This window comes from Marmota marmota, unplaced genomic scaffold, assembly GCF_001458135.2.
Source record: "Marmota marmota marmota unplaced genomic scaffold, marMar, whole genome shotgun sequence".
NCBI classification, from domain to species: Eukaryota; Metazoa; Chordata; class Mammalia; order Rodentia; family Sciuridae; genus Marmota; species Marmota marmota.
Genome location: NW_025999999.1, coordinates 5,270,777 through 5,280,032, shown reverse-complemented (window position 1 = coordinate 5,280,032; position 9,256 = coordinate 5,270,777). Strand labels below are relative to the sequence as shown.

The 9,256-nt window shown below is 37.4% G+C and overlaps 1 pseudogene; it reads right to left on the bottom strand.

The window, feature by feature from the left end:
* Positions 1 to 2,442: 2,442 nt before the first annotated feature.
* Positions 2,443 to 5,928, bottom strand: LOC107149789 (annotated as a pseudogene).
* Positions 5,929 to 9,256: the final 3,328 nt, after the last annotated feature.

The following is a 9,256-nucleotide window of genomic DNA, read 5'->3' as shown; positions in this document are numbered from 1 at the left end:
GCCCATAATCCTATGGACATGGGGACTTGGGGATAGCTGACAGCTCCAGAAAAAATCTTTGGTAGGATTCTGAATGACTTTGTTTGTGTTGTGTTTCCTCCTCCAGACCAACAAGCATGGACAAAGGAATGAGACATCCTGTCTGGAGAGCTTAGTCATGGGCCCTCTCTGTGGGCAAGGGAAATAAAAGTATATGATTGATGATACATCCAGGAAAGCACCATTATACAGGAACAGCTTCGGAAAGAATTAGGAAGGCAAAAGAAAATAAAAAATTCTTTTTATGACACAATTCCATATACATAAATTATAAATAAACCAAATGTTTAGAAGCCCAGCTACTCCTCAGACTAATACCCAAGGGAAAAACAAATGTCTCCTCAGGACCTCAATAACACATACATATGGCTGTTTTCTAATACATTTCCAATATATACTAGTGGCATAATGCCAATGTGGCTTGCTTTAAAAAAAAAAAAAGTCTGTGAAGGACCAGAGCAGTGATATAAATATACAGAGCATATAGACAACTAGTCATGATTTTATCCATGGTTAAGATTTAGCATCTTCAGAAGAATGAATGGATTGAATATTCTTTGGATGTTTTTAGTCAAAACTCTCTCAGCCAGGCATGTTGTTACACACCTCAAATTCTAGCAATTTGAGAGGCTGAGGCAGGAGGATCAAAAATTCAAGGCCAGCCTCCATAATTTAGCAAGACTCTATCTCAAAAAATAAAAAGGATTGGGGATATGGCTCGTGATAAAGTGCCCCTGGGTTCAATCCCCTATACTCCTCCAAAAAAACAAACAAAACCCCCCCAAAACCTCTTGGTTACAGGGAACAAAAATCCATTCAAATGAGTGTAGCCAGTTTATTGACAGAACAAATTTTAAAATTTATTATGTCTCCACTGGTGTCAACCCTTTTCTTTTGTTATGTTGATCACATCTCAGGGAAATTGTATAGTTTTTTAGTCTCTTTCAGGTATAAAAAGTTCCAGACCAATCTAATAAAAACTTCTTTCTCACACTTTCAAAACAGCTTAAGATATAAATTATAAACAATTCAATCACTTATACTATACAATTCAATGGTTTTTAGCATAGTCACAGAATTGCACAAACATCACCACCATCAATTTGGAAATATTTTTATCATCCACCAAAAAAATCTCACATCCAATTTAAATCTCCCCTTGATTCAGAAACCAACTACTAATGGGGAACAAAGTGCCATACCTTTTATCATTTTTCATTATTATTCGATTCCTCCTCCCATAACTCTAGGATTGGGGCAAGGAGGTGAGGACCAGGGGGAAAAATATAGAGGTAGTTTTACTGAGTTGACAGAGTGACCAACCTTCCAGCTTTGTATTAGGAATTTTCCTCCCCCTCCCCCCTTCCCCTCCCCTCCCCCTCCCTCCCCCTCCCTCCCCCTCTCCCCTCCCCCTCTCCCCTCCCTCCCCTCCCCCTCCCCCTCCTCCTTTTTTAAACCATGGATTAAACCCAGGAGCACTTAATCACTGAGCCACATCCCCAGCCCTTTCTTTTTTCTTTTTTTTTAATTTTTTATTTTGGGACAGGGTCTCATTAAGTTGCTGAGACTGGCTTTGAACTTGTGATCATCCTGCCTCAACCTCCCAAGCCTCCAGGGATATAGGAATTTCAATGCTAAATTTGGAAAAGTTCTAAGCAACCTGGCAAGGGTGGCCATTCTATGGGCTGGTCCTGTAATCTACTCCTTCCTGCTTGATCAAGGGCAAACCACCAAATGCTTTGTTAAGCTGCTTTCCAGGTTTTCAACCACTTTCCAGGTGTCAATCCTGAAGGACAAGATTGAAGGAGAGGATTGGAGGATAAGCTCTTCCACTGGTAGTAGTGTTAAGTTTGATTATTGGGTAAGGTGGCAACAAGCAGATATTCAAATATAATGCCAAGTTTCTACTTTTTTATTAGTAAATAATTTATAGGGCGATATTTTTGTACCATGTGGCTGTTTAACTCCCAATCAACCTTTTATCTAAGAGTTTTAGCATTGATGATCTTTAACTGATTTGATTAGGTGTTGTAAAATGATTATTCTCTAAAAGATAATGCTGTGGACATTTAGGTACCCAGTTTTTGTGTGGACATAATAGGGGTATATACTTAAGAGTGGGATGAGTTGATACAACAACTCTATGTTTTACATTTTGAGGAATTCTCAGGTTTCACCATTTAAATTCCCAGTATATGAAGATTTTAGTTGCACCATATCTTTTGCAACACAGTTTTTAGATTATATCACCCTAGTGGGTAGAAAGTGGTATCTTGTTTTGATTCGTATTTCCCTAATGATTAGTGATATTGAATATCATTTCATGAGTTTGTTGGCCATTTATATCTTTGGAGAAATGTCCATTCAAGTCCTTGCCCATTTTTAAATTTTTTTTTTCCCCCTTATGGTTGAGTTTTAAGTATTTGTTTACTTGGGGGTACTGAGGATTGAATCCAGGCCTTGAGCATGCTAGGCAAATGCTCTTCCACTGAGCTATATCCTCAGCCTATGTAAGTGTTCTTCGAAATTCTAGATACAAGATCCCCATCAGATATATGATTGAAAGATTGTCTACCATTTTTCAGGATGTCCTTTCATTTTATTGTTATCCTCTGAAGCATAAGTTTTTTAATTTCGATAAAGTTCAATTTATCCATTTTTTTCTTTTTGTGTTATATCTAAGAAGGCTTTGCTTAACCCGGGGTCACAAAGATTTATTCCTATTTTCTTCTAAAATATTTGTTAAAATTCTTATATTTAGCTTTCTTTTTTTGACATTTTTTCTTAATTTATTTCTGTTTTGAAAATATTAATTGAGCACCACTTATTAGAAGTTTTGAATATAAAGTACATGGCAAATAAAATAACAAAAGACAATTATGACTACAGTATGAATGACAGCAATACGCACAATCGTATTATAAATCATGATGTGATACTTTAAAAGAAAGAAGTACTGACAAAGAACTTTTTTTGCCAAACTTCTCCCAGAGAAAAGTAGGTGCTGACTTTTGATTCCTTTTTTGTATGTGATATAAGGGTCCATCTTCAATCTTTTTGCATGTAGATAGCCACTTGTTCCAGCACCATTTGTTTAAAAAGGCTTTAAAAACTAGTAAATTCTTTCTAGTGAAATAGAACACTTATCAAAAATCAATTGACTATAACATTTTATTTCCAGACTCTCAGTTTTATTCAACTGTATGCCAATATTTTTATACCTTTTACCAGTACCACATCCTCTTAATTATAATGGCTTTATAGTAAGTTTTGAAATCAGGAAGTGTGGTTCTAATTTTGTTCTTTTGTTCAAGATTGTTTTGACTATCCCAAGTTCTTTGTATTTCCAGATGAGACTTGTCAATTTGTGTAAAAAGAAAAAAAAAGGCAGCTGGGGTTACTATAGGATTACATTAAACCTGTAGGTCAGCTGGAGAGTGTTGTAATCTTGAAAATATTTTCTAACCTATGAATATGGGATGTCTATTTATTTATTTGTTGTTAGGGCCTTTCAAGATTTTTCGACAATGCTTTGCATTCTCCATATACAGTCTTACACATGGGTGATTAAATTTATTCCTGACTTTTTTTGTGTGTGTGTGTGTGTGGGGGGGTGACCAGCTCACATTTAATTGTGACATTTTAAAATTGTACAAGTATTTTGATGTCTACCCTCCTAGCCCATATTTAGTCTCTTAAAATGACAGGTAAACATCACCAATAACAGGTTTAATAAGTTTACCCCTTTAGTTCCTATTTGCAGCACCTAATATTCCTTTGAAATACCAACCAGACCTCTCTGTCAGTGACCAACAATAAATTTTCACCCTCCGGATTTGAAAAGTTCAGGTTCTCTGAACATTCTGTGTTACAGTGGCACTTGTCCAGAACTGGCACCTCCACATAGGTGGGGAGTTTAAATGTACCAGTGAAAAAAACTTTTTCCCCTTCAAGGGGAAAAGCTCAGTGGAAGAGCATTTGCCTAGTATGCTCAAGGCCTGGGTTCAATCCTCAGTACCCTCAAGTAAAGGCCAAGGGGAAGAAAATTACTCCTCAAAACCCAGATTGGCTATGAGGTCTTTCATTCTGTCCCACCTCTTCAGGAACTTTTTTTCCTTTTTCTTATTTTTCTTTTACTTTTTTTTTTTTGCAGCAGAACAAGAGAGACCAAAACCTAACCTGAGGGTTGTATGAAAGAAGATAGTGATGGCTGTAAAGGGAGTAAAGAAGGAACAGCTGAGATACTCCTTCACCTCCCACATCCAATTTATGAGCTTCACAGAAAAACAACAAAAATAACAAATCCACAAAATACAACAGCTATAATTACAAAATCCATTCATCTAAGAGTGCTGGAAGGCAAGATGGAGAGGTGGGAGGATAAATGGGACAGGGAGAAAAACAAAGTATTCTTTTTTTGTGGGGGAGGGATGCTGGGGATTGAACCCAGGGCCTTGTGCATGCGAGGCAATCATGAAGACAGGAATTGGTGTAAATATACTTTATATACAACCAGATATACGGAAAATTGTGTTCTATGTGTGTAATATGAATTGTAATGCATTCCACTGCCATTTATTTTTAAAAAATCAATAAAAAACCCCCAAAGTATACAAATCAGTCCAGGCTGGCAAATGCTAGAAAGTACCCGCAGAAAAAACTGTTGTCCTTTCAAGACTCAGGGTATATTAAAAATCCACATACTGGTGCCAGGAAGATTCTGCTTTGCGTGCACCAGAGACAAAAATTCTAATTTCTCAAATAGAAGGGCATATGCAGGGAACCCTTGGCAGAGGACATAGAAAAAGAGCTGCCACAGCCTCCTTCCAACCCACTCATCCCCTTGGGATGGCAGGCAACTCAGTGGCCTTCACTAGCCTTCCTTTTGGCAGGAAATGAATGTGGTGAAGAGAACTTGTTTGCAGAGGATAAGTTGCTCAAGGCAGACTGCAGGTAGACTGTCTTGTGGAAGGGTCTGGTGCTTAAGAAGACCACCAAGAAGAATACGTGCAACTGGAAAAGGTATGATTTCCCAGGGGTCTTTGCTTCATTGGTGCTGATGATGAATAAAGAAAAGAGGATAGAGAAGAGGCAGCCTCTGAAAATATATGAGGACTGCATTGCTGTGAGGAAAGCCAAGGGCATACCACATTTAAAGTAGTAAGGCCAATTGCTTTCTATGTTTGACAATAGCTGGTGCATTTCAATTCCTTTATTGAACCAACAATATTCAAAGCAGTATGGTGAGAGGGACATATGCAACAAACTGACCAGCTGACCAACAAGATGGATGGGAAAGAGACTCACAAAAGTCCCCTGGATAAGGAAAAGTGTCTGCAGCAAAAGGTTGAAGAGCATTATCTTGCTGACACTAGGGAAAGGATGAGGCTTCCTCCCTGATACCTCAAATGCTAGGTCAGCAATATCTTGAAACCAAATGACATTTCACAACTTTGCTAAGCACAAACAGGGAAAGCACCCAAAGAGCACTGAAAATTGATGCGATGAAGAAGTCCAGCTATGACCAAACATTTCCATGTAGTTCAGGATCATCAATAATTCAGGCTGTTACTGACTGAAGCACAAGAATAAACACATGATAAAAACAAGTGGAGACTGAACCAGAATACTCCAGTATTTCAAGCACAGCATTGGAAAATTCTACTAAAAATATGTGGCTCACTCTCTTGCTTCTGCTCTATACTCTGAACTCTCCTCTGTGCCAAGACACTATTTGCCTTCTTGAAGTTTGCTCCTTTCTCTTTTGCTGGATTAGAGCATCTAACTTTTGAGATGATACAAATACCCAACTTGGAGTCTTTGATCCCCCTGCCAAGATCCTGGAGAAACATTTTGACACTGTCATCCATTTCCATTCATACTGTCAACTACACAGAAGAGCAAGAAGCATCCCAAAATCTCTCATCGTGAAGGATCTTTCCAACAATCCCCATATGGGCCAACAAGATGAAACCAGGGTTTTGAGATAAGACTAGATTACCCACTTTGCCAATTTCTTTCTTGGTTCTTGTCTTGCAAATTTGATGAATAAAATCCATGGACAAGGGCTAGGATTGTAGTAGGATTGTAGTAGAGCCCTTGCCTGATATGTGTGAGACACTGGGTTTATTAGGTCTATTAACAACTAATAAAAGTCTATTAACAACTAAAAAGTATTTTTTAAAAAATTCACAGATAATCAGAAAGGAAGAGCAAACTGAGGAGGATTTATTTAAGTGAGAAGAGATAGAACTCCCACCATGTGGGAGGGGTCTGGATAGCAGAAAAACTCCTCCATTTATTTTTAAAAAATCATTTTTGTTTGCTGTATAAATTGAATTCTTTTATTATTGCCTTTTAGGATTGTTCATTGCTAGTGTACAGCAATACAACTGCTTTTGTATATTGTTCTTATATCCTGCAAACTTGTTGATATATTAGTTTTAGTGTGTATGATGTGTGTATTCCTTAGAATTTTATGTATACAAAATCATGTCATTTGCAAATAGCATTTACTTTTTCCTTTCCAATCTGGATGCTTTTTCTTTCCCTTGCCTAACTGTCCTGAGTGAACAATGTCAACTAGAAGTGATGAGAACAGACATCTTGTTTTGTTCTTGATAAAGTATTTAGGGGGAGAGAATATTAAGTATGATAGGTGGAGAATTTGTTGTTTTTTGTAGATGCCCTTCATCAGGTTGAAGAAGTTTCCTTTTCCAAATTTTTTGAGCATTTTTACCATGAAAAGAATTTTATCAAATGCTTTTTCTGTGATCAAGATAGCCATGCAGTTTTTGTCCTTTAGTCTGTTACTATGACTTATTACATTGCTTGATTTGGGGATGTTAAACCAGCCTTGTATTCCAGATTGCAAATAAGCAATTATAACATCTGCCACTTAATACCTAAAGCAAGCACAAATCTTGCTTCAAATATCTTTACATTCTCTGAGTTATCATAACACCTAATGTTTCCCAAAAGTCCCCCCAAATTTTAAAATTTCTAAAAAATAATAACTGTCCCCCAGTAAATCTAATATCTCACCAAAACTGGAGTTCAGGAATATAAGAGGAAAGCAAGGTCTCTTTCTGATAAATTTTCCTATGGTAGAGAAAAATAGTATGCAGCATACTTTAATCAGCATTCAATGGATTGAGTGAGGGATGACTGGAATGAGGAATCTCAGGCACCAAGAGAACCAAATCAGAAATTGTATTGTTATCGAATAAACCATTAACAGATTTTAAGCACTTACTAGTATGAAATACTATTAGAAAGATACAAATATTAGGTCCCTGTTCTCATGGAAACATACTACCCTAGATTAAAATATAATACAGTGAATGAATTGCAACTCAGGGATTTAATTGTTCCATAGTGTTACAGTTTAACTATTCTGAAATGTTAATACTGATAAAAAGTACTGTGTTCTGCAGAAGCTGAGTTTATTATGCAGGGGCAGGGGAGGTGGAGTCCAGCTGCCGGCTGAAGATTGGCTCACAGCGGCCCCAGCAACATCTAGCTGATTGGCTCCTCGGCCCCAGCAACATCTAGCTGATTGGCTCCTCTGCGGTGATGCTCATTGGGCTGTTTCCCTGCCCTTTCAGACCACGGAGCTGCTCATTGGGGGACTTTTTTGGCTCCGCCCACGTGACCCAGCCAATCGGCCTCAAGAGCAGGAGGATTGTGGGAGGTGGAGAGAAGCTTGTGTGGGAGAGAGAGGCTTGTGGAAAGCTGGTGGTGGCAGTTGAGGCTCTGAGGATTTTTCCTGAGAGGCTGTTTTGTTTGGCGTGTGTGGTTCTAAAAATAAAGTTAGTTTCTTTTGACAAGTGGCTTCTGATTGTGCCCAGCCAGACTGTGGCAGTGGAGAGAGAAAGCACATATGGCAAATTAACAGCTGTGGGATCTAGATATGTATTAAAATCTTCATAACAAAAAATGAAAAAAAAGAAATTTTTAAAATTTTTAAACTTTCTCTTACATTTTATTCCTAGGCATCTGATAGAACAATGATGCCAATATACGTGGTTATACATGGTTTGCTTTCAAAAAAACAGCTTTATTGAGTTATCGTTAATATACAATAAACTGAATGTTTAAAATGTATAATTTGTTTTTAATTTGTACAGATCATTATAAAATTTTCATTTTCTAACTTTTTGCTAGATAATGTAACCCAATTTTTGTACAATGACTTTGTATCCAGCAACCTTGTTGGTCACTTATTAATTCTAAAAGAGTTTTTAGATTTTCTTCATATAATCATGATGTCTATCTTCCTTTTCCAATCCTTAAATTTTTCATTCTGCCTTACTGTACTTGCTAAGACTGCCAGTAAAATGAACAGAATGGTGATACTGGGCATCCTTGTCTCAATTTTAGTCTATGGAGAAAACTGTTTACTATTTCATCATTAAATCTGATATTTGCTCCAACCAGGCAATAAAATCCTAAATGAAAACTTCTTTGTCTAAACTTGTCAAAAATTATGGACCAGCCAGGTGCAGTGGCACATACCTGTAATCCCAGTGACTTAGGAGGCTAAGGCAGGAGAACTGCAAGTTTGAGACCAGCCTTAGCAACTTAAGAGTTTTTCAAGTACTTCTGGGTTTAATCCCCACTACTCACCCCCCCCCCCACACACACACACAAAATGCTGGACTGACTCAATATCAGAAAGAAGTAACTGTTGGGGTTAGTTGAGGCATGAGTCTGAGATGTCTAAGTTGGAAGAACTGGCATAGTGACCAAAAAAAAGTACTTGATATACTAGTGTGTAAGGGATGGGAAAAATGAATTCACACCAGAAAGTGATATGTTATTACTTTGGGGATAGAATTTAAGATAACCTACAGAATTACAGAAATGATAAAAATGTCCCAAAGATACAGCTATTTTAAGATATTACTTTTTTTTTTCTTTTTGGTACTGGAGATTGAACCCAGAGGCATTGAGCCATACCCCAACCCTTTTTTGTATTTTATTTAGAAATGTGGTCTTGCTGAGTTGTTTAGCCCCTCACTAAATTGCTAAACCTGAATTTGATCTTGCAATCCTCCTGCCTCAGCCTCCAGACCTGCTGAGAGTGTACCACCATGCCTAGCTTAAGCTATTATTTAATAGAATTTTTTTGTTGTTAGAATGTATAGCGTATTGCATTCATGGAGAAGATAAAAAATTGAAAAGCAACAGTGGACTGTCTGCCTTTTCTTGAGGT